A 26,246-nucleotide genomic window follows, 5' to 3' on the forward strand; every position below is an offset into this window, starting at 1 on the left:
CCGATGTGACGGTAAATATTAACTCACTCACTCACTCATTTATCCGTAAACCATTGGCATACAGCCATACACAATGGGCACGGGGAGCCTGAAAGTATGGTGTAACAGCAACTCAGAAGACGATGTCACACACAGAGTTGAATTAATGATGTACACACTTGGGCAGAAACCTTCCAGTCAATATATCACAATATGTATTGCAATATCTCTTAAATTATTGCAATATGAGAATCAGGGCAATATCCAGCCCTAGTGCACAGCACACAACCCTGTGCACTTAAAACAACCTCTAACATCTTAGATAATGTTCAAAACATTTATGATAACACATTTTCCTTCCCATACGTATGCATGTATTCATCGAGTAATTCGGTTCACCGTGTAATATATCATTATATAAAATTCTCCACACGAAACTGCAGCAGCTTACAGGAGTTGGCCATCTGAAGTTTTGTAAAAGGTTTCAAAAACTAACCATGAGCAAGGTATCTAGTAAATAAATGTATGTGCAGGGCCGCCTTCGACATGACGTAGACACCTGAAGTCCTCAACTGCAAAGGAAAGAAGATTTGGTCAAAGGCATTTGCATGGTATACGAAAGTGACAGAAGCAGCCTCATTTAAATAGATGTCAAATGATACTTAAAAGGATGAATCTGATATTGCCGCCACTAACGTTAACTTTGATCACATGTAAATTATCATTTAATAATTATTTTTAAAGAAATAGAATTATTAGATAAATTTTAACAGTATGTTTTATGAATAGATAAATACTATTGTATTATTATGGTAGTATAAATTAGCAACTGCGATAGTACACCGATGTCAAAGGTGTCAAAGGTGTGGAACAAGGTTCAAAGAATAAAAAGCAAAGGCTCAAAATCTAGTGTTCACCATCTTAAAGACGGTGACAATTTATTAACTGATAAAGCTGACATTGCGAATAAACTTGGTGAAACCCTCGCCAAGCATTCTTCTTAGTCAGATTATGTCCCCGAGTTTAAAAAATATTAGAAACAAGAGGAGAAGAAAAGAATATATTATAAATCGGATAATGGCGAAGATTATAACGAATTGTTTTCGTTACATGAGCTTCGTACTGCCCTTGAGCAAGCTCATGATACAGCAACAGGTGCTTATAATATTCACTATTACCTCTTGAAGCATTTGCCTGCTTCATCTCTGGAAATCCTTTTGAAATATTTGATCACATTTAGGGAATTTCCCATCTTCGTGGCATGGAAGCATGGCATTTTAAGGGATTTACATGATTATGGTTTGAGGGGTCCTTTACCTCTTTTTATATCACAGTTTTTAACAGACAGGCAATTTCAAGTCCGAGTGGGTTCAGCCCTGTCTGACCATTATAATCAGAGTCAGGGTGCCCCACAAGGCAGTATTTTGTCTGTCACTTTATTTAATATCAAGATCAACATTTAATCAGAGGTTTTAAACGATTCAATCGATGGATCACTTTTTGTGGATGATTTGAATATTTCTTGTCGCGGTAAAAATATGCATACTATTGAATGGCAACTGCAGATGTGTTTAAATAAAATAAATAAATGGTGTCTTGAAAACGGCTTTAAAAAAAAGTCAAAAACTAATTGTCTACACTTCTGTAGAAAATATAAGCCTCATTAACTATCTTTAAATGGCACCCCCATCAAAATTGTAAAGGAGGCCAAGTTCTTCTCCCAGTTAGGTTTTCTTCCGCATGTCAAATCCTTACAAAATATATGCCTGAAGGCACTCGATTTAGTGAAAGTCGTTTCCAATTTTCGACTACTAGTTAGGTTTTCTTCCGCATGTCAAATCCTTAAAAAAAAAATGCCTGAAGGCACTCGATTTAGTGAAAGTCGTTTCCAATTCTAAGTGGGCAGGTGATCAAAATCCCTCCTACACCTATATCGATTATTGGTCCGCTCAAACCTTGATTATGGCTCCATTGTATCTGGTGAAGCCTGCAAACGCAACCTAAAACTACTTGATTCCGTCCACCACCAAGGCCTGACTTTGTCTTGGGTCTTTTAGAACTTCTCCTGTTGACAGTCTCTATGTTGAGGAGGATGAGCCATCTCTTACACAACGCCGTATAGAATTACCTTTACAATATATTACAAAATTATATTCTAACGAATCTAACCCTGCATTTAACTGTGTCTTCAATCCCCTCTATGGGGATTTAAACAACAAGAAATCTTCTCTTGTTCCGCCTCTTGGGCTAAGAATTAAAACATTCATTTCTGATGCCGGTATTGAGCTGGAAAATATATCTCATCCCCGTCTTCTTTCTTCTCCTAAGCGGTTAGGCCAGAAGTCGACCTTACATTAACAACATTTTAAAAAGCCAGAAACTAATGGATTACAGTATGAACAAGAATTTAGTCAATTAAGAAATAAATATAATACATATAAATCCTTATTTACAAGTGGATCCAAGGATGGTGGCGCAGTTGCTTGCGCCAGTGTCGTTGGATCCAGAACAAAATCTCTAGAATACCGGATAACAGCTCTATTTTACAGCAGAAGCAAACGCCATATTAACGGCTCTTAGATATATTCAAAGACACCCTAAACATAAACAACATATAATCTTTTCTGACTCTCTTTCTTGGCTTCAGGCTATTAAAAACTCTTGTAAACATCCATTTTTTGATAGAAATTATCGAATTATATAAATATCTTGCTACTGGCCAATACAACATCGTCCTCTGTTGGTTACCAAGCCATGTTGGAAACCCTGGTAACAGAATGGCCGATTTTGCTGCTAAGACAGCACTCAACAAATCTGTGACATCTCTTCTCATATCATACTCCGATTACAAAGCTACCATTAGATCGTACATCCGTGGTCTGATGCAGAAAACATTGGTCACTAAATGATGAGAGAATCACGGTCAAGCATGTCCTGCTTGACTGTATTGATTTTTCCATCACAAAAGATAGCCATTTCAATGTACAAAAGATGAAGGATCTTTTTAGTACTGTTAAGTTTCATTTAATTATTGTATTTTTAAAGAAATTGATGAAATTCATAAATTTTGAACACTATGTTTTGTACATAGATGTATTTTAATGGTAGTTTAGATTAGTAACTTAGATTGTTAGTGGCGGTAACCTCAAAGGGGATTAAAGTATCGTAAAAGTATTGTCCTCCTGTGGGGATACTTAAGTCCCAAAACATTTAAAGTAAATTTAAACTTACCCCCCTTTTAATCGTAGAATATGTGTTCTTTTAATGTATGGCTAGATTTGTTTAAATTGCTGACAGCTGTAGGGATGGTGTCCCAATAGTCCCTAGTATAGTGATCTGCCTTCTGTTGTTAGTAATCTATAGCCCATTTTTATATTGTACCGTTAAAGTTAGAAATAGTGTTTTATGGTAACATGCTAGTTTTAGGTGAACATCTGTGATAGACTAGTTATTTTACTGTCCTTCGCAGGCAGGTTAGTATATAAGTTTGTTTTTATTTCATGTATACATTTACAAATTTACAACTTTCATAGTCACGATATGGCTGAAATACTGCCGATGTGACTTTAAATTCGGGGTCCGGGATGGTAACCCTCCTCTTTATTGAGCAGAAAACTCAAATGATTTAAAGACAAACAAAAAAGCAAAGGACTGAAGGAGTCACCCTGAAATAGTCCCCTTTTGATGGAATAGATTCCGAAGTCCTGCCGCACCTGCCGATGCCAGTACATCTCAAGTCGACCAGAAACTTATTAAAGACTTGAGTAAATCAAGCAGAGAGAGGGTTTGGGTGGTCCTCGCACAATCAGGTTGGTATGGCTCATCATCAAATCAGGGCCCTTGTCCCCTCTACACGCAGACCAGACAGCGAATTGGACTTCTCCCAGGAAACGCTGCCGAGACGAACCCACCAAAAACTTCCAAGAATATGCAGACTCACCAACAGTGCAGCCTTCTGTCAGAATGGCTGTGCTCCCGGTGGAGAACTCGGGCACTCACCTGATCTGCGCCAAGACATCAGGAGGTACCAAACCCAGGGCACCGAGAACAATGGGGAGTCTGACGACAATGTACTTGGGATGCAAGCGAGACATTTCAAAGGCGAGGTCCGCATATTTATTAGAATGCTTTATATTGGCCTTTCGAAAGATGTTTAGAGCTGTCATGTTCCATGACGCCCTGGACATGTTCAGGGTCGTACCATGGATGGACCTCAGAGTTAAAGCAACAGGCATGCAAAGACGATAGTAGAAGCAAAGAGGCATGCCATCATGTCGTTATGATATGCTGTTTGTGCCATGGAAGGGCATCCACTGACAAGGTATTGGACAGTCTCTGTAAATTTATTACACAGTTAACGTTTCATTTTAATATTTTGTTTAAGAATCACATTTAGGCGAGTGAAGTGACTGGTCCTGAGCAGCAAAAAGAAAGCCCTCTGTTTCACATTTAAGACCAGCTGACTTCATCCAGGCGAAGGCGTTGGCTGGATTGCTAATCTGTCCCACACACTGCATATATACACGAGGCAATGGTTTCTCAGAAAGCTTCTCCATGAATGACCGACTGAGAGCAGACTTGGTGAATAACTTCACTTGGTTTACTCCCATCGCTGTACCGTCCAGCAGTACATTACCTTCAACAAAATCAACCTCAAATTTCAGATTCTGCCCAACGACCTAGGCACACTTAAAATAGCTGTGGAATTCCTTGTTTTCATCACGAGTCTTGACATGCATCACAAGAGGATCATCCGATAAATAAATATATGTGCAAAAGTACACACTAAAATTCTATCATGAAGAGCCTCCATATTAATCAACCCCGATCTCCAGAGTGAGTGAGTGAGTTCAGTTTTACGCCACACTCAGCAATATTCCAGCTATATGGCGGCGCCGACCTCCAGATTTGATTGGCATATATAAACGTTTAAGAGAGGAACGAGGGTGGTGGGCTCTGTTGTCAGACATGATCCTTCTGGTCAGGCGGTCAATTTTCTGGATGTCTTGTTTTGTCCAATCAAGAGCTCTAAAGGAATATGACAGGACTGGCACAGCAAATGTATTGGTAGTTTTGACCTTGTTTCGAGCATTTGGCTCTGAGCTCCAAAGTTCTTTAAGTGTGATCTTCCTTAAGATGCTCAATAACTCCTGCCACAAACACACACACACACACACACACACACACATGCCACGTTTCAGATGAAGAGTATTACATTCGTCTATCCCAAATGTCGTGCCCATATAATTAGAAAAGGACTCGACAAGGAGTACCTGTTCATTCAAATTGAGCTCAATGTCATCCACGTAAAGAAGATGTGCTGTGCTGAGGAGGTCCGGGATGGTAACTGTCCTCTCTACTGAGCAGAAAGCTCAAAGGATTTAGAGACACAAAAGGCAAAGGACTGAAGGAGTCCCCCCTGGAAAATTCCCCTTCTGATTGGTATAGATTTCAAAGTCTTCACCTGCCCTTGTGAGTACATCTTCAGTTGAATTGACGAGCAACTCATTAAAGACTTGAGTAAATCAAGCAGTCGCTCATGGAGGTCAATACAATGAAGAGACTTCAGAATCCATTCATGAGGGACAGAGTCGTATATTTTTTTGTAGTCAGTCCAGCACATGGAGAGGTTGCGGTGATATGTTTTAGCCTCTTCCAAAATCATTTTTTGTACAAGAAGTTGATCCTTGCACCCCCAACATCCCTACCTTGCTCCCTTCTGCTCTCTATAAAGTATGTCATTAGAAGAGCAGTAAGATGACACGAGACTTGTCAAACACCCTGTGAAGATTTTATATTGTGTATTCAAACATGTGATAGGGCGAAAGTTTTTGGGATCAGTCAAACCTCCTTTTTGGGGAATGAGTATTGTGCGACCTTTGCCAGAACCATGGAGGAACATGAGAGAGTTGAAACAGTGAAGAAATGATGTTTGGACACAGAGGAACAGTTTACAATACCGGTTTGGAATGCCATCAGGCCATGGAGCTGTATTAGATTTGGGATTTTTGATTTATTTATTTTATTTATTTTTTTAGTTATTTTCTCGCATTGCATGGTCATAATCACGGACCCATGGTGCCTCAAGGTTACAGTCGCCGGGTAGAGACCACAACTATTTCAAAAACCTTTCATTGGCATCCATGGGAGGCCGTTTGTCATGTTCATGATCACCCTTTGTTTTCAGTTGCCTGTAAAAATACTTTTCATGATTTCTAAAGAGTTTATTTTGTCTGATAAATGTGATATTCTTTTCCCATTTTCCTTTCTTTCACTCCAAACCTTTAATTTTGCCTAAAGGGAATCGACAATGTGGAGAAGAACCTTTTCTTTCGTTGTCTTGTATAGGGCCCGTAAGTAGGTCACGACACTTCGCGAGACTTTACGTTGTTTTGTACATCCGGTGACAACAACGTTTAACGGCAATGGTGATAACAGTGTTACACGGAGCATGCCCTTGATAATTATACTCGGCACTCGCTGTGTGCCTCAGAAAACTGTTACATGTAACAGACTATAAAATAAATTGGACTAGTTTGCATTGTTAGCACGTGTATATCTGTCAAAGCAGCTGCAGAGGTGTCACAACGTCGTCTTCAGACTGGCCCATTCATTAGTCGAGGTATGTTTACTCGTTACATCGATTTCTAATTTGTTTTCATTAAAGGCTGGTAATAGTTTAAGCATGGCATGTGCAGTAAGGGTGGAGTTGACATGTGTGCAGATCGGTGACTCGTTTGATTTCATTTGATATTTTACAGAAGGATTTTTGCAGTTGTTACTTTCATTATCACTTACATTATTCATCATGGCAAATATCCATTACGTTTATCCGTATAATCTTCCTATATATGACAATGTAAAGTTCTTCAGAACCTCACAAAAATATTTTGTGACCAAACGAGATGGGACGAAAACATTAATTATTGAGTTTTGGGGGGTCAGTAAGTCGTGCAAAAAGCATTTTATAGGGAAGTGTTAATAAATAAAGTATCTTGCAGATTGGAATTATCCAGAAGATAACTTTATCTGCAATGAAATTCCATGAGCAAATCTGAAACAAATAAGTCAAATGAATTAAATAATAATTTCATAGCGAGTAAACAATGCTTATTATAACCACACATTGATTGGTGTCAATAGCTCTGAATAGGTGTCTCTCACAAATGTATTCTGTAATATGAGCTTGATTATTACAACCCCATTTAGCATTGTTTTTGATGTGATATGTTCAGTTAAACATTACATCCACATGCTTAATTTATCAACAATATCTTGATATCAGCATTGAAAGGAACTGTTTACATTTTAGAAGTATATCACACTTGGTCTCACATGTGTTATGTATTTTTGGCAGTTGTAACAGATCCACGTGTTTAAGAGGAGAAAGAAGGAATGAATAGAACTCTGTATCACCACAATTACCATTGACATCAAAAGCAACACAAATTGAAACAGATCTTCAGATTTCTTTTATCATATGGTGCCAAGCCATACATGGCCAATGAAGAAACAACAAATATTGCATACACAGTTATAAAAGCCCTACACATCATACTTTGGACACCTGCTAGAACAGGAAATGCTTGTCATCAGCAAGGTTTTATGGAACTTCTTGGGACATCTTGGGACGCTCAGATAATTCAGTGAGAATTTAGATGAGTGACCATGAACATATTCCAGTTCGTACTGTTTCAGTATTTCTTCAGGCTTGGCATCTGGGTAATGCAAAGAATGTTTCATATTTTATGAGTAATTATGTGCTTGGAATAAAATTACAGAATAGTTCTAAAACTTGTTTATTGCTTTGAGTGTAGATAGATAAAGCACAAATTGAATGGTTTGGAAGATTTCTGATTTTAGCCATGATGTTGATCTGACATTAAATATATAACAATAAATGTATGAGAATATAATTTCAGTGTATATATGAAAGCTTTCTAAGTGAGTGAGTTGGATTTTACTCCACTTTTAGCAATATTCCAGCAACATAATGGCGGAGATAGCAGAAATTGGCTTCACACTTTGTCCCCAAGTGGGGAATCGAACCCAGGCTTTCAGTGTGACTGGTGAACGGTTTAACCACTAGCTATAGGCTACCCTACTGCCCCTGCTTCCATGAAAACAACATGCTTACCAATGAATATTAAACTTAATCAATGGCATAGATATGACTTTCTACATGAAATGAATTTTTTGGTTGAAATATGAAATGAATTTGTTTGTAGTTGCTGTAAGAATTCAGCATGCAATCACACTGGTTCATAGCACAATAACCACTACACATGTTTGGTTGTCAGTACCTTAAACCATATTAGTCAAGCTGTACAGTGGAAAATATGGAATGTCACTTATTAAACTGCCATATTGGCAGAACATTTGGAACGTACAAGTTACGCAAAATAGGTGTAAAACACTGCAGGAATCATACTCATGTTGCTATCAGTCAGTGACTGCAGAATCTAGTCGTGACATAGCATATGTACACATTTACTTTCCCCATGTATTGGACAGTATCTTTTACAATCCATAGAATGTCTTTTAGTAATTACTCTACATTAGAGTGTATTTGGCCTTGCATTTTGGGTACATGTGACTTGAATATGCTGTGTGCAGCTTCCTCGTTTTGGTTACTACACTGCAGAACCTCACCCCTGCATAACCAAGAAGAAAAGAACGTTCATGTGTTGTACATCATAGTGCATGGTTCACAGAACAACTATACTGGCCACATAAAGAAACTGTGCACACAGAAAATGCCTTCAGAATTGGAATACAACACAGCAAAAACGAAATGATGTAGACACTTTATAAGCTTAAGTATCGGACCACATGAAATTGTCAAACGAACATGAACAATATCCGTAACGATGACGTCAGAAGTTCAAAATCGAGTAGGGGGTCACACGACGAAGTCACAAAGTCAATAACACCATGTGCGTGAAGCACAGCAGTTCATCGACGACGCATAGAGGCTAGCAAATTAGCATTGAAGGCGTGGGGAATGGTCTGGGGCGTGGTCACTGCTGTCTGGAACCTGTATTTGGGATGAGTCACCCGAATCCACCTGTCCTGTCTTGGCGTCGTTACGTCGGGAACGCCTAGAACTTGGGTGGTCGGCGACGTCATTACTGTTTCGATAACGCCTGACCCATGCAGATGTCGTGTTACGATGGCATTGGAAATGTGCTGCCACCTCATTCCTGCTCGAACCATTCCAATGGCTTCATGACGTTGAGCAGATGTTAATCTTGGAGTTTCACATGTTGTGTGCAGCTGTACGGGCTGCACGTGCAGTAACACAATGCAAGGCCATACTCCACCGTCAATCACGTCACGTCGCCTGGCACATGCATGAGCGTTTGATTGTCTCCAATACTTGCTATGTTCACAAAGGTATTTATGTATAAATACGCTGTGTGCCTATATTTATATTTTCTGTGTGCACAGTTTCTTTATGTGGCCAGTATATGTACACAGATGAAATACAAAGTGTAAAAGTAATATTGTCCAACAACCAGTTTATATTTATCACTGGCTTAAAATGATGTTCACATAATTTGATAAATAATTGTTCCATGATGAATATTCATATGGGTGAGGGTTTTGACAGTTTTGTTTTGAATACCTGACAGTACAAACCGAAATAATTGTAACCATGCCATCAAGGTTATTTGTCGAGCTGTTGATTGATCTTTGAATTTTTGTGTAAATGAAAAAGTCACTACAAATGGGAAAGTTTAAGTTTCGTATATATTATTTAAATATTTTTTGTCATTATGTTATGAGAACTGCTATTTATTCAGGATAAATTAATTTGGGGGTCAATATACTTACAGCACGGCAAAGAAAAACAATTTGACATGCACAAGTCCCTATCATCTATCCAAAGTTAGTTACTGAAAATATTGTTGCAGCATAACAGATGTATTTAGAAAATAAAAAACAAATTAACAAACAAAAATATTTTAATTTTGAAATGACATACTTCAATTAAAAATGGAAATTAGTGAGTGTAATTTTACGCTGCACTCAGCAATAGTCCAGCTACATGGCGGCGCTCTGTAAATAATCGAATCTGGACCAGACAATCCAGTGATCAACAACAGGAGCATCGATCTGCCCAACTGGGAACCGATGACATGTGTCAACCAAGCCAGCGAGCCTGGCCACCCGATCCCGTTAGTCACCTCTTACGACAAGCATGGGTTACTGAAGATCAATATTCTAACCCGGACCTTAACGGGTAGGAAATGACAGAGTCAATGTGGCCAAATACGAAAAGAGCATAAACTTGATAAAGTTGGTAACACATGACTGTTTTATTAAATAGCAATATTCTAATTAATTATTTAATGAATTGAATACATAAAATTTACTCAAATACATTTCACGTTAACCATGTCATTGATTTTCCACATATATATTTTTTGACAAATATTGGCCGGTGTACTGAAAAGAAACACGTTTAGAGAAAGAACTGCACTGGGTATCAAAACTATATCATATTTTTAAAAAGTACTCCTACGTTTTCGAATTGTCTCATGGTTATCAGTTGTCGGTAAGGAACCGATAATCCCTGAAGGAATAATAAATTTCCGATCTTATTGTCCCCAAATTAGCTAACTATTATGACTGTCAACAGCTGTGACAGCCAAACTTGGTTGTACACTTGGTCCGCTCTAGTAAAGTAATATTTGGCGGTCGCGTAGTGTGGCACCAGATCTGGTTCTTGAGTAGTTGCTTGTCACCGGAAATCTAGTAGCGGAAGTGGCGCCTGGCGAGACTTAAGGGTCCTATTTTTATTTTAATTTCCTCCAAATTCACTTTTGTCTTTTCGACATTGGGTTCCCTGACGATCTTATTTAAGGCATAGTTCTACCCAGGAAATATTTCTTCTAATTTCAGTAACCGGTTTTTCTTTGGTCTTTTTTTGTTATCATTAGATGTTTTTTTCTTTAGAAACTGTGTGAAGTTCCTCCAAAGTTCATCATAAATAAAATGAAAGAAAATATACTTAGGATTTTCGGAAAGATCTGCAACTGAGCAAGAAGAAGAGTTAGGGTTAGAAAATATTATTATTATTATGTTAGTTGTAGGTGTATAATTCTTTCAAATAAATAAATAGAAACAAAAACAAAAGCAGCAATACACTATACAGGGGGCACGAGTCGCTATTCGGCGTGTCCCGGAATAGCACGAGTTGGTCATGAATGGGGATATGGCAATAGAAGCTCCCCCTCACCCATCTCTGCTCCACTGCTCAACCAGAAAAAAAATTGAAAAGATTTTCAGAGTACATATATGTCTATTTATCAAACCCTAAGTTTGACAATTTGCAGATTTTGTTTGGAGGCATGTATTCAGATAAGTAATATTTCAGAATTATTTTAAATAATTATATATAGTAGAATTCATTTGTCAAATTGCACTGGCATTTGTCACTTGGGTGAATGTGCTTGCTCCACATTTAAATGTTTCTTACTCAATCTGCTAATGGTAGATCCGCCCAGGCCTCAAGCGTCCCACAACAGTTTCAGGCAAGGGCTGGTGTGGTCATTGAGAGCCAACCATCGGCCCTGAAACACTCCCCAGTTACAAAAGCTGCTTTCTCCGAGGCTAGGAAGGCCACAATGTGACCGATTTCCTCTGGGGTAGCAGCTCGACTAACTGGCGTCGCATTTACCAGACCTCTATGCAACTGAAAAAGAGACAGTGAATGAAAGAGTGAAATGATGTAGTATATATGCTGCAATCAGAGTGTACTTTAAGCTCTTGTACTATACGGTCACCAATCGTTACCCCGTCCCACTTGGGAAGTCCGCGACTTACATAATGGGATGAGGTGTTTGTTGTAGGAAGCGACTTATAGGATTGGGAGGTTAGGTTAAGTGTCGTTTTATTGCAACTTCAGTGAACGTCTCATGTTATCAATCACAGGTTTCCACACAAGTTTTGGTGGGTTAAATGCACTTACCTGATCAGCTTCTTCTTTAGTCAACAACTTGGACACTAATGGACTGGGTACATAGCCTGGACTAAAACAATGAAAACAGCATAGTGAATACAGCTATCAACATGACCACACCACTACAGCAAATATAACACTTAAACTAAAAACAGTAGTCACAATGTGTCACAATAAAACAATAGCACAGGTAAGAGTGTATGGAATAATAGCAGGAAATCAAGTATAACATAATCGATAACAACCACAAACAAAAAATACAACTTTCAATTCATATTTAAGGATGTGATATACATTTGCAATATTTTGTACCACTCTTTTTTTCACAATGTCGGATACATCTTCCTTGTTTTACTATGAATAAAGATCATCTTTGTATAAGAGACTTACAAAAAGACACGTGTTCAGCTGATTTGCTCACGTGTCATAAAACTACCTATTTTATGCCAGTTTCATCTTCCTACATAGTGCCCAATACTAGTGATTGCGATGATACAGTTGTAAAACTTTTGAGATGCCTCAACACAAGATGATATGTGTACTGAATAATATTTATCTATGATTGACTCCAGAAAGGGACAGTGTGTACCTCTGACAATATTAGTGACAACCTAACGAATACTGTATTTGTGGAAGTGAGTAAAATGGTTTCATTTACCGTGCAACCAGATGGAACAAAATTAAAACACATGTGATAGAACACATGGTGCCTATTACTCAGCTTATTGTTTCTCATTTTAACCGAACTCAAATAGGACTACATACAAGAATCAACATTAAATATGAAATATCTCAAACAACAATTCTTGCTTTTCAGGGTGTACTTACTTGATTGAATTGACACGTACCCCGTGCGAAACCAGTTCTGTGGATGGAAATGCTGTTTATTGCTTAACAACGCCTGGTAATATATCGCGGTCCTTACAGTGTGTGGTCTGCGACAGGTATAGATCGTTCGGGAAAATGTCTAACGCGGATTCTTTATGGATCCATTTCACATGCATTTTTTTTTTAAAGTGTTCAAAACATTTATGCTATCAGATTTTGCTTCCCATATTGATCGCGTAATTCGGTTAACCGTGTTGTATATAATTGGATTATCGTACGACACAATTCTCCACAGCAAACCACAGCAGCTTACCGGAATTGGCCATCCTAAGTTTTGTAAAAGGTTTCACAAAATTACCATGAGCAAGGTATCTTGTAAATTTGTCTAGGCCTGCCTTCGATATGGAGTAAACACCTGCATCCCACAACTGCAAAGGAAAGAAGGTTGAAACTTTGGTTGAAGGCATTTGCATGATATACGAAAATAACAGAAGCAGCCTGTTAACTTAATTTACATAGATGTGAACTGATTTTGAAGAGGTTGAATCTGATATTGCCACCACTAATGCTAACTTTACTCACACAGCACTCATTGTATCACACATCAACTTAGCTTAGTGGAATACATACCTAATGCCTGTTCTGAACGACAGGTGGTATTAAGGGATTTAGTTTCATAAGGTGTGAATTGGTCTTGCATTTGCCGACATCACACTCATAATCATAGTTGTGGTTCAACTCGAAGTATTGACCACATTTCCTGAAACAAAAAGATACACACATAACATCTTCAGGAGGAAAGCTGGAAAATATCATGTAATATTTCGTTACTTTTGAATATGTTTGATGGCAGCCTCAAGACACACCTTTTCACTGAAACGATGAGTTAAACAATTTGTGATGAAAACGCCTCTTTCCAGGATATACAGTATATAACAATTTGTTCTGCTGTACAGCATATAGACCAGTGAACAATTTATTTTGTGTATAAATCTTCAGGCAATTTCTTTCTGTTGTTATTTGTTCGGAATAAACTGTTCCAAAAAGGAAATAAAGGCCTAAAACCACACTCATGCATTCACATTCATGTAGAAGATACCTTTACTTTCAATTAAATGCGGTGCAACTAACTGTGTCAAAAACAAAGGTGCCTCTATGTTTACAGCCATCGTTGTGTCGTACTTTTTCTTTGGTCACTGATGTCAGCTGACTCAAACCTGCGACCCCAGCATTGTTCACCTAAACACAGATATGATACAATTTGTTTGTTTGTGTTCTGGTGTAACGCCATACTCTGTAAACAATTATAAGGCGTCTGTTTGTAAATATTCCAGTCCGGAAAACCTAAGGATTCATAATATCAGCAACGATTCAAGCCCTCAAGGTATTATGAAACGTTATCCACCATTTAACCAATGACCATCAAATCTGTTAAAACGCTTCTTACGACTGTGGTTTAGCCTAGTGGTTGAAGCGTCCGCTCGTCTCACCGAAGATGGCCTGGACGTAAGCGATATTACCAGAACGTTCCCTCAACGCCCTGAAATCTTCATGTGACGGGTGTATGGATATTTATCTAATGCTGTTGGCATTGTCATCTTCTAATATAATCTAATCTAATCATTTTGTATAGCGCAGAAAGGTTCCAGGTATACTGTTCTCTTGCGCTTTCACATGTTCACAGTATGTACACTGTATATACACAGTGCCTCTTAGTTTAACAGTCATAGGCAATTTTGAAGAGATGTGTTTTTAAGTTTGTCCGAAATGTTGATCGCGTTTCTGATAGCTTGATGTTGTCTGGAAGAGCATTCCAAATAGATGCTGCTGCGCATCTGAAGCTTCGTTCGCCCATTGCTATATTACAGTGAGGCTTTTGGAGAAGGTCCTTGGGCACGCAGTGTCCGGCTTGGTGTGTGAGGCTGAACAAGGGCTTTGAGGTAAGAAGGAGTAGAGTCTGACTTGAGGCATTGGAAGGTGTGGAATAGGAGCAGAGTCTGTCTTGAGGCATTGGAAGGTGTGGAATAGGAATTTGAACTTAATTCTGCTGGAAACTGGTAGCCAATGGAGTTGTTTGAGAACAGGAGAGATATGTTGGTGCTTAGATGTCCTTGTAATGATTCTGGCAGCTGTACTTTGGAGGAGTTGAAGTTTCTGAAGGTGTGTTGAGGATATGGTATATAACGGGGAATTAGAGTAATCTAATCTTGAGATGATAAGTGAGCTAGCATTTTAGTTGAATCTTGAGAAAGGTATGTGCGGAGTTTTCCAATTTTACAAACTGCTGCTACTTGATTCTTCATTGTCATGTTGGAGTCAAAAACAACGCCCAGATTCCGTAACTTGTTTGCATGATGTTTCTTGTGTATCTCCAATTCTGCCTGTAATTTTAGAATCAGGTATCTTCTGTAGTTGTTGATGGGAGCCGACAAGAAGAACTTCAGTTTTCTCCTCGTTCAATTTAAGGAAGTTAATTTTCATCCAGTTGCAAACTTTATCAATGCATTTTTCTAGTCTGACAAGTTCAGTGGTAATGCGGTTTGGTCTCGCAGCAATAAGGTTCTGTGTGTCATCAACGTAGCCATGGAAAGGCATTCTGTAACTTGTGAAGATACCACCAAGAGGAATGATGTACATTGTGCAGAGCCGTGGGCCCGAAACCGATCCTTTGGGCACCTCATAAGACAAGGGACATGGTTTAGATGTAGAGTTACCGATTGTTACACACTGAGTCCGGTGATGTCCAAAAATTCCGTGTTTGTCCAGTTTTCCTTGTGGTCAGACGCAATGACTTTGGTACATGCGTCTCACCGTATTCCTACAGCATGGATCGTTGCTTAAACTATCAATCACAGGATGTTCTGGTCCTGCAACTGTCATGTGGATGGGCCATAGATTTTAGTGGTGATAAACAAGTTACATGAACCATCACAGTTTAAACAATATTTCCAAATGTTGATGTTATTTTGTTCTTGTTTGTCGTCACAAACAGTTATGACCCATCCATTAGTTTAGTCGAACGTGTCTGTCCCCGGACCGATCATCTTTAGTCGAACGTGTCTGGCCCCGGACCGATCATCTTTAGTCGAACGTGTCTGGCCCCGGACCGATCATACATAGATGGCCCTGCAGACTCCCAGTGTCAAACAACAACTATCGTGATAGTACACCGACGAGTCAGGTGATTGTGTTATCTACAGCAGGAGCGGGTCATGTTACAGATATCAATGTTGACACATGTACACACTCGTTCTACAGTTGCCATTTGTGTCATGACTCAACCTTACATCACGACTTGGCACGTCTATTTATGGACAGTAAGTCAATATCCATGACTCGATAGCCTGACCACCACTTCCATCCATTACGAAAAAAGGGATATCACCTCTGACCTGGGATCATCCCCAAGATACCGTTTTACTGTCGGAGGAAAGATAGGCTGATTGAATTTTGCAAAACGCCGCAAGTAACATTATTTTAAGCTGTACCCCGAATGGAAATCTGAAAGAAACGGGTATACTGACGGTATTGTCATTATTCATAATCTCTTCCCTTTGTGTTTGGAATAGTATATTTGGACTAGTCCACTAATTAACGAAGGTAACAGTGTAGGGAACCTCAGTGCAACCAACCATAACCTTTGTTATTTTAACTTTTGGGACGTCTAACTTTTGGGAGGACCCCGCCATGATGGATCCACACTCGACATACAGGCAGCTGGTGTCTATTTACTCCAGACATTTTGTTCAGCACCGTAATTAAATCCTCAGGCTAAAGGACCGCGTCCTGTCAATGTAATCAACTGAGTGTAGCTATTATCGCTCTGAGAGCGAGAGGCTGTTGTGTGTTTTTAGACGATGTAGACTTGACGATACTCTTAAAGATTATCTAAGGGCAAAAAATAAATTTTCTTCTGTAACGAGGGATAAGAAGCGAGCTTACCAAGATAAAATGTCTATAGCTTTGAGAGATAATTTATATAATAGTAGGGCATTTTGGAAGTTATTAAAACGTTTTTCATCCACAGTTCCAGTTACCCCTAGTATTTCATTACAGGAGTGGCATGACTATTTTTGCAATATGTATATGACGCCTGGTAGATCGTCAGTTAGTGATAGTGTGGCCAATAGCTATGAGTCCAAGTTTACTGATAGTAATACCACTGCTATTCTTGACTCGCCAATCTCGGCTGATGAGATAATGGTGGGAATAGATGCACTCAAGTGTTCTAAATCAGCGGGGGATGATAAGCTTATTGCGGAATTCTTTAAGCACTCTTCGGATGTTATTATTCCATATCTTACTATTTTATTCAATATGCTTTTTGATAAAGGTATATTCCCAGCTCAGTGGTCAATGGGTATAATAGTTCCTGTTCATTAAAAGGGTGATGTCAATAAGGTGTCCAATTACAGAGGGATTACAGTTCTCAGTGTTTTCAGTAAACTATAGTTTGGCATGAAATGCATGTGGACCCGGTTTTTTGTAAATATCTCTTCATCCAATGACCCAATCGATCTCAAACTGTGCAAGTGGATGTTTTGTCAGACAACCTAATCACATTGTAAATCACCGATTTGATGCATTTGTATTAAAGAATCTGTCTATGTAACTGTCAACAAAATAAACAGCAGAACGCAGAATGCTTGCAGAGGGAGGGAGCCAATGACCTGTAACAGCGGCAGTGGTGGGTCATAAAGGTAAATGCACGTGCAGTTCATGATAGTTACCTGTGCATTGCACAGTGATAGACCGTTTGGATCATTCACATTGACTACTTCTAGCTGTCATCATGAAAGCTTATTCAGATGATGCTAAACGTTTAATGAGAAATGTGTTGAATTTGTTTTAAAAAGAGAGCAAACGTAGCAAACCGATTTATAAGGTGTCCGATTACATGAAACGTACAACTTTTGATCTTAGCATGAAAAAGAACATCGTGCTAAAAATTGTGAAAAATAAACCAACAACCAATAAACAAAACCTTGTACAAAAAGGTAGGCATCCAAAGTTCTTTTGACATCAGGGTCATCAGAGATGTCATTCGCCGGCTATTTGCTAGAAATGAACACCTGTTCACAAGAAAGTTAAAACACATCCTTGCAGAGGATCACGACATTAATGTTTCTAGCTTTATGCTAAGCAAACTACTGCTCAAATTTGGATACAAGTACAAGAAGGTAGCAAACCAGAAACTTGTAATGTGTGAGAGATCTGATATTGTGAAAATAAGGTGTAACTATCTGAGAGAAATTAAGCAGGCAAGAGAGGATGGGTTCGAACCTATATATCTGGATGAGACCTGGTCAATGCAAACCATACTGCTGCCAGACAGTGGCTACCCACTGATCCAAGTGATGGTAGGAAAATACCAACAGACAAAGGTGAACGTTTAATCGTTCTTCATGCTGGTTCCCACAGTGGATTCCTACCTGGGTGTGATCTGGTATTTCGTTCAAAGAGAGCAAACGTAGCAAACCTATTTATAAGGTGTCGGATTACATGAAACGTACAACTTTTGCTCTTGGCATGAAAAAGAACATCGTGCTAAAAATTGTGAAAAATACACCAACAACCAATAAACAAAACCTTGTACAAAAAGGTAGGCATCCAAAGTTAGATTCTTTTGACATCAGGGTCATCAGAGATGTCATTCGCCGGCTATTTGCTAGAAATGAACACCTGTTCATACCTGTCCCGTGCATAGCTGACCTACATTGACGAACGTTGACCTTTATGACCTACAGGTCATTGGCTCCCTCCCTCTGCAAGTCGTCTGCGTTCTGTTGTTTATTTTGTTGACAGTTACATAGACAGATTCTTTAATACAAATGCATAAAATCGGTGATTTACAATGTGATTAGGTTGTCTGACAAAACATCCACTTGCACAGTTTGAGATCGATTGGGTCATTGGATGAAGAGATATTTACAAAAAACCGGGTCCACATGTATTTCATGCCAAACTATATATGTGTCGGTTATCAATAATAGGCTCAGGTTTTGGACTGATGCTTACTGCAAGATCTCTGAGTCGCAGGCAGGGTTCAGAGCTGGTTACTCGACTGTAGACAACATTTTCATTTTACAAACTATTATTAACAGAATTCTATCTAAGAAAGCGAAATTATATGCTTTTTTGTAGATTTTTCAAAAGCGTTTGATTTGGTGAATAGGGCTAAATTATGGTCTGTATTAAATGAGAAGGGCGTGTCTACCAAAATGTGGAATTGTGTCCGATCCATCTATGATTGTGTCAAATCTTGCGTTAAATCAAATAATATGTTTTCTGAAATGTTCCAGTGTAATATTGGAGTGCGTCAAGGGTGTGTCTCAAGCCCCTTTCTATTTTCTATTTTTATAGATGAATTGGCTAGTGAAATTGAGTCATCTTGTTATCCTGGTATACAGATGCATCCAGAACTAACACAAGTATTTCTCTTGTTGTTCGCTGACGATGTAGTACTCCTCTCTGATACTATCTGTGGCCTACAAAAGCGTATCAATGTTTTGGAAAAGTATTGTATTGAGTATGACCTTTCCGTCAATCTAGATAAATCCAAAATTGTTGTCTTTAGAAATTGAGGTAAGCTCTCTAAATATGAAAAGTGGTATTTGAATGGCATGAGAATAGATTGTGTCCCAGGGTATAAGTATTTGGGTGTTCTTCTTTCTCAAAGCTCGTCGTGGCATAAACATTTTGATAATTCCATTCTACAATCTAAAAAGGCCCTCTATAGTATTATTAGGTCACTATCGAAGCTAAAACCTATTCGCGGTGACATTTTCCTCAGGAACTTTGATTCAAAAGTCTTACAAATCCTACTTTATGGGGCTGAAGTCTGGGGCTTGGATTGTGATATTAGTTCACCAATCGAGAAAGTTCAAACTCTGGCTTGTAAATATCTGCTTTGTGTCAAAATATCAACCCCTAATCACATCGTTCGGGGTGAGTGTGGCAGATACCCTGTTTATGTTTATGCTTACAAACGCTGTATTAAATATTGGTATAAATTGTTGAATATGCCAGTATCTCGTCTGCCCAGAAAGTGCTACAACCTATTATTGTTAGATGCTAGCCATGGCAAAGCAAATTGGGTATCAAAGCTTAAGTTATTACTTTATAATATGGGATTTGGATATATATGGGAAAGACAGTCTATTAGTAGCTTGAATTCCTTCCTGTCTGAATTTATGATCAGGGCTCGGCATATATCCCATCAAGAATGGCATAACTCGTTATCATCAAGTTCTAAAACTTATTCATATTCTCTTTTCAAGTGTAATCTATCTATGGAACCATATCTAAGTGTTATTAACGTTAGTAAATTCTGCATTGCACTCGCACAGTTTCGCTGTGGTTCCTATCAATTAAATATTGAGACAGGTAGATACACAAATAAACCAAGACATCACAGGTTATGTAACATGTGCGACAATGGATATATTGAAAACGAGTTACTGTATCATTTCCTTTTAGTGTGTACTGCATATAGTTCTTTGCGCACACTATATATTCCTGCCAAGTTTTACACATACCCTTCTTTGTCAAACTACAATATCTTAATGACCTCCAACAATACCTTTGTCATCAGAAATATAGCAATGTTTGTCTAGTATGCTGTAAGACACCGCCAATCATATATGGCTGCAAATATGTAATATTTGTATTATGGGCCGATGGCCTACATACATTCTGCGAATAAAGAATTGAAATGTCATCTACTTTGTTGAACTCAGCACTCCAATGGTGTACTTCAATGGGATAGCTTCGACCACAACCCCGTTTTATGCGGACATATCGTCATCCATTTGTGTCGGGATCGTTTAGTTAAGGGTCAAAATCCGGTTTCAACCGACTTGCAGAAATAACAATAACGATTTGGTAGGTTTCACGAGTGGTGCTCGATAGGCCAATCATCCATGATTATGTTTACATTAAGTTTTGATCAATTGCATGTGATAGAAGCGTAGCGATCGACAAAGCAGGTGGGTAGGGTACAACGAAGTGTCCGGTCTTGTCATTGTGTATTGTACTGTGAAGTCAGGGGTCATCTCAAATGTATATATATATATATATATATATTGTACTGTGAAGTATATATATATTGTACTGTGAAGTCAGGGGTCATCTCAAATGTGTATATATATATATATATATATATATATATATATATTTGAGATGACCCCTGATTTCACATACACTACTGACAATTTATATATATATATATATATATATATATATATATATATATATATATATTTTTTTTTCATTCCTCGCTAAGACACGAGGGCCTGTTGATCCGCCTTGGCCTCAAGCGTCCCTCAACACGTTCAGGCAAGGCTGGTGTGGCCATTGAGAACCCTCCATCGGCCCTGTAACACTCCCGGGTTACAAAGGCTGCTTTATCCGAGGCTAGGAAGGCCACAATGTGACCGATTTCTTCTGGGGTAGCCGCTCGACCAACTGGCGTCGCATTTACCAGACTTCTATGAAACTGAAAAAGAGACAGTGATATGAATGATAGAAAGGATGTAGTATATGTGCTGCAATCAGAGAGTACTTTATAGTTTGGCATGAAATGCATGTGGACCCGGTTTTTTAAAAATATCTCTTCATCCAATGATCCAATCGATCTCAAACTGTGCAAGTGGATGTTTTGTCAGACAACCTAATCACCGATTTGATGCATTTGTATTAAAGAATCTGTCCATGTAACTGTCAACAAAATAAACAGCAGAACGCAGACTGCTTGCAGAGGGTGGGAGCCAATGACCTGTAACAGCGGCAGTGTTGGGTCATAAAGGTCAACGTTCGTCAATGTAGGTCAGCTATGCACGTGACAGGTTTGAAGAGGTGTCACAGGTCGTGAATAGGGTAAATTGGGTGCCAACTGTTAACCATCATACGGAGTTTGTTTCTCTGAGCTGTTCAACATTAACCACAAAACCCATTAGTGAGAATTATTCGGTAGGTTAAAATCTTTAAATTTGTAATGTTAATGTCATATTTTGTTTATGCAGTACCTAAGTGGAAATGCATTTAAAGAACACAGAAAGTATATTTACACTAAATCATTATTCGGACCACCTATGGTTAGAACTCAACAACTGTTAAAGCCCCGTTCCCTCGGACACATGCACACACAATCATGCACACTCATTGAAGAAAAGATAGAATGAAGACAAAAGTGTTATGTTTTGATGTCGTTCACATTCCAAATTAAGCAATGCATTTCTAATAGCTTTAAGCATATAGATAGTTAATATTTATATGTTCATGATAATTTTATGTGAAATGAGTGTTTCATGTTACACTATAAGTCGTTGGAATTAGTCAGTGCTGTCATTGTTAAAAGAAGTTATATTTCTTTGAGCATATCTGGCTGGATACTATTATTATCTGTAAATATAATAACAGAATTAAACTTCATCAAGTTCACTCCATTCTTCCACAGAGGAGTCATCAGTGTCCAGACGAATGACAGCTGGATTAACAGTTTGCTCCTTCAAGCCATCTTTGAGCCAGTACTCTTTCTCCATCTTCTGGACATGTTCAACACATGCATGCCAGCGTGCAATGTCAATGTCACATATAGCAGTGTTGACAATGTGCTTGACATCATTCAACTTGAATGATTGATTTTTCCGGGCCACTGTACTTTTAAGGTCTCCCCAGATAAGTTCGATTGGGTTGAGATCACAGTGGTACGGTGGTAATCTCAAGACCTTATGGCCGTGTTGGCGTAGCATGTTGTCAATGTTATATGTGGGTGGAGGTTTGTTAGGTTTAATCAAAGAGTACAACTGTGGTTTAGTGGCCTTAATTGAAAATTGTATATTGTTATTTGTTTGCCATTGCTGCATATCTGACTTCTTTGTATTGGAAGTTAGGCACCTATTGTTTGGATTTCGAACACTGTGATAGGGAGCATTGCCCATGACAACAAGACTTTTGTAAGGCAGAGCTGGTAACAATTGTTCCTCAACATACTGTTTGAAAACCGTTGAGTTTATTTCTGTATGATAGTCCCTACCATCTGCGCTCTTTGAACGAAATACCAGATCACACCCAGGTAGGAATCCACTGTGGGAACCAGCATGAAGAACGATTAAACGTTCACCTTTGTCTGTTGGTATTTTCCTACCATCACTTGGATCAGTGGGTAGCCACTGTCTGGCAGCAGTATGGTTTGCATTGACCAGGTCTCATCCAGATATATAGGTTCGAACCCATCCTCTCTTGCCTGCTTAATTTCTCTCAGATAGTTACACCTTATTTTCACAATATCAGATCTCTCACACATTACAAGTTTCTGGTTTGCTACCTTCTTGTACTTGTATCCAAATTTGAGCAGTAGTTTGCTTAGCATAAAGCTAGAAACATTAATGTCGTGATCCTCTGCAAGGATGTGTTTTAACTTTCTTGTGAACAGGTGTTCATTTCTAGCAAATAGCCGGCGAATGACATCTCTGATGACCCTGATGTCAAAAGAACTTTGGATGCCTACCTTTTGTACAAGGTTTTGTTTATTGGTTGTTGGTTTATTTTTCACAATTTTTAGCACGATGTTCTTTTTCATGCTAAGATCAAAAGTTGTACGTTTCATGTAATCGGACACCTTATAAATCGGTTTGCTACGTTTGCTCTCTTTTTAAAACAAATTCAACACATTTCTCATTAAACGTTTAGCATCATCTGAATAAGCTTTCATGATGACAGCTAGAAGTAGTCAATGTGAATGATCCAAACGGTCTATCACTGTGCAATGCACAGGTAACTATCATGAACTGCACGTGCATTTACCTTTATGACCCACCACTGCCGCTGTTACAGGTCATTGGCTCCCTCCCTCTGCAAGCATTCTGCGTTCTGCTGTTTATTTTGTTGACAGTTACATAGACAGATTCTTTAATACAAATGCATCAAATCGGTGATTTACAATGTGATTAGGTTGTCTGACAAAACATCCACTTGCACAGTTTGAGATCGATTGGGTCATTGGATGAAGAGATATTTACATAAAACCGGGTCCACATGCATTTCATGCCAAACTATAGGCTCTGGTACTATACCGTCTCCAATCGTTTCCCCATCCCACTTGGGAAGTCTGACTTACATAATGGGAAGTGGTGTTTGTTGTAGGAAGCGATTTAATAGGATTGGGAGGTCAGGCCGAGTGTCGTTTTATCGATCACAGACTTCCACACAAAATTTGGTGGTTTAAATTAACGCTCTTACCTGATCTATGTCTTCTTTAGTCAACAACTTGGACACTATGTGACTGGGTACATGGCCTGGGCTAAAACAATGAAAACAGCATAGTGAATACAGCTATCAACATGAACGCACCATTAACAGCAAATATAGCACTTATATAAAACAATAGACGCAGGGTGTCACACATGTGTTTTTTGTGATTTGTGATATCATTGATTGAGTGATAATTATTATGGGTCACACTGTTTAAAGTTTTGAGTGTGGGTTTTGGCTCGCATCTCGCATCATTTTCTTACAGGGGCCATACACGTTGGGTGCCGTCGTTTATACGCTTCGTGGACGTTGAATACATACAACCCATTCACATGTTGCATACCGACGTGAAGCTGGTTCCCAGGGCTAACTGGTGGTATCATCAGAAGTGACCTGTCACTAGCAGGTTCGAAGCCGGGGCGGTTGGATGCCGGAGTTAGCCCGATTTACGGCAGTTTTTCACGCTGCAGGTACTTGTGATGTTTCGCACATCGACCACAGGTTTTGGTTTTTACTATGGATTGAACGCCCTGTGTCTTAGCTTTCTCCTCATGTGCGACACGTGTGTATGTCGCCACGTTTTCCCACACTTAAAGCCAACTTAAGCTAAGCCAAAACAGCTCATATTTGATAACACACGGCTTTGACCTGTGCATCCGGTTTGCACTAATTGTCTCACTTATTGAGTGAGTGCTTGCGTGCGTGCGTGAATGAGTGAGTGAGACAATGAAACTGTCGCCCTCGACTCACAACCAGCAATGACGCACCATCCCCACAACAGCAAGTTCGAACAGTGAACCCTTTTGCTACTGCTGTATAAACACAATGGGCCGAAACCACTTTTATTGAGTTTTGGAATTACGACTATCTACCGGAAAGGGCATGGGCTTTTACACATACACTTACACATACACTTACGAATGGAAATCCAGAACTGGGCATTGGCTTTTACGTTAGGTGGACACCATCCTTCGCTAATAGTGCAGGTCCCATCCTCATGTGCCGGCTGTGGTCCCATTGGGTGGTATCCAGACGGCATCGCAACATGTGCGCGCGGACGTCGGAGAAGACATCAAGTGCTGTGGAATGTGAATTTCGATCCCTTTTCTAAATGTACATGCTGAGAGTTGGTGTGGGTAGAAATTTAATAATTTGTTTGGGAGATTCTAATTTTTTGTGCATTAGTTTTGAGTTTAGAATGAAGGTAGATAAGGCTTTGAATATATGGGGGATTATGAAGATTAAGTAGAAGATGAACGGAGGTATGCTGCTGTGAAGTTGCTTAATGGCATTGTGTAAATATGTGGTTAATGTCCTCTGGTGTGTTGCAGTGGGTGCATAATCCATCTGGGTGTCTATTTTGTTTGTATAGTGTATCGTTGAGGTTTCTGATTCCTGTAATTAGTCGGTTATGCACATGTCAATGTTTTGGGTGTTTGAGAATGTGGGAATTTTCTTAATAGGTGCTTTGGTGATATTTTTTACCTATGTTGCTTTGTTTGTGTTTAGGTGGTGTTGGAAGTTTGTGTTAATTGCGTTTGTTTTGATGAGTTGTTTGATTTCTGTCTTGGATGTGTGGAAGTTGATGCTTGGTGAGTTGTGGATGGTTGCAAGTTTGGCTGCTGTGTCTGCAGTGCTATTTCCTGGGATGTTGGAGTGGCTGGCTATCCATATGAATGTGATGTTTTTGTTAGAGCGTTTAAGTGAATCGGTTTGAAGTGTGATATTGTGAATTAGGTCTGGGCGTGATTTTGAGTGCATGTTGTGAAGTTGTCTGATAGCCCTGAGTGAGTCGGAGAGTATGAGGAAGTTTGGTTGCTGTAGGGAAGGTATTAAGTGCAGTGCAGAGAGGATTGCAGTTACTTCTTCAGTGTTGATAGTAGTGTGGTTAGAACAGTGCAGATTTGTTGTTAAATAGAGAGTTTGTTTGATTTGTATGCCTATACCTGTTTTGTTGTTTGTGTTAATGGATGCATCTGTGTAGATGTGGGTGTGTGAGGGGTAGTATGTGTTTATATGATGGTTTATATTGTTTAATTTTGGTGTGAATGTCAGTGTTGTTTGGTACGTTTTGTAGAACGGTGGCTAGGGTGGTGTCTCTGTTTAGTGGGGGTTTGTCGTGGATGTAGCTTGTAATGGGAAGTGTGTCGTGTAGCTGTTGTGCATGTAGCAGACTGTTAAGGTGTGTACGGCATGGAGCTTTGGTTGGATTTAATTC

General features: G+C 39.0%; 1 protein-coding gene and 1 long non-coding RNA gene across 2 annotated transcripts in view; both read right to left on the reverse strand.

The window, feature by feature from the left end:
• Nucleotides 1–11,450: 11,450 nt before the first annotated feature.
• On the reverse strand, nt 11,451–13,156 carry LOC124282352. The gene is made up of 4 exons (XR_006900129.1): nt 13,134–13,156; nt 12,776–12,812; nt 11,957–12,017; nt 11,451–11,680 (listed from the first exon to the last, which is right to left on the reverse strand). It is a non-coding gene; the product is annotated as an uncharacterized LOC124282352 (long non-coding RNA).
• A 6,075-nt stretch (nt 13,157–19,231) lies between these two features.
• LOC124282357 (uncharacterized oxidoreductase MexAM1_META1p0182-like) overlaps nt 19,232–26,246 on the reverse strand; it is a 108,143-nt gene continuing 101,128 nt past the window's right edge. Inside the window, exon 10 of the mRNA XM_046718329.1 lies at nt 19,232–19,242. The gene's annotated coding sequence lies outside the window, so the exon portion shown is untranslated. The remainder of the gene's footprint in view (nt 19,243–26,246) is intronic.

This window comes from Haliotis rubra, unplaced genomic scaffold (genome assembly GCF_003918875.1).
Source record: "Haliotis rubra isolate DU_JTF1 unplaced genomic scaffold, ASM391887v1 Scf1089, whole genome shotgun sequence".
In the NCBI taxonomy this organism is placed as follows: domain Eukaryota; kingdom Metazoa; phylum Mollusca; class Gastropoda; order Lepetellida; family Haliotidae; genus Haliotis; species Haliotis rubra.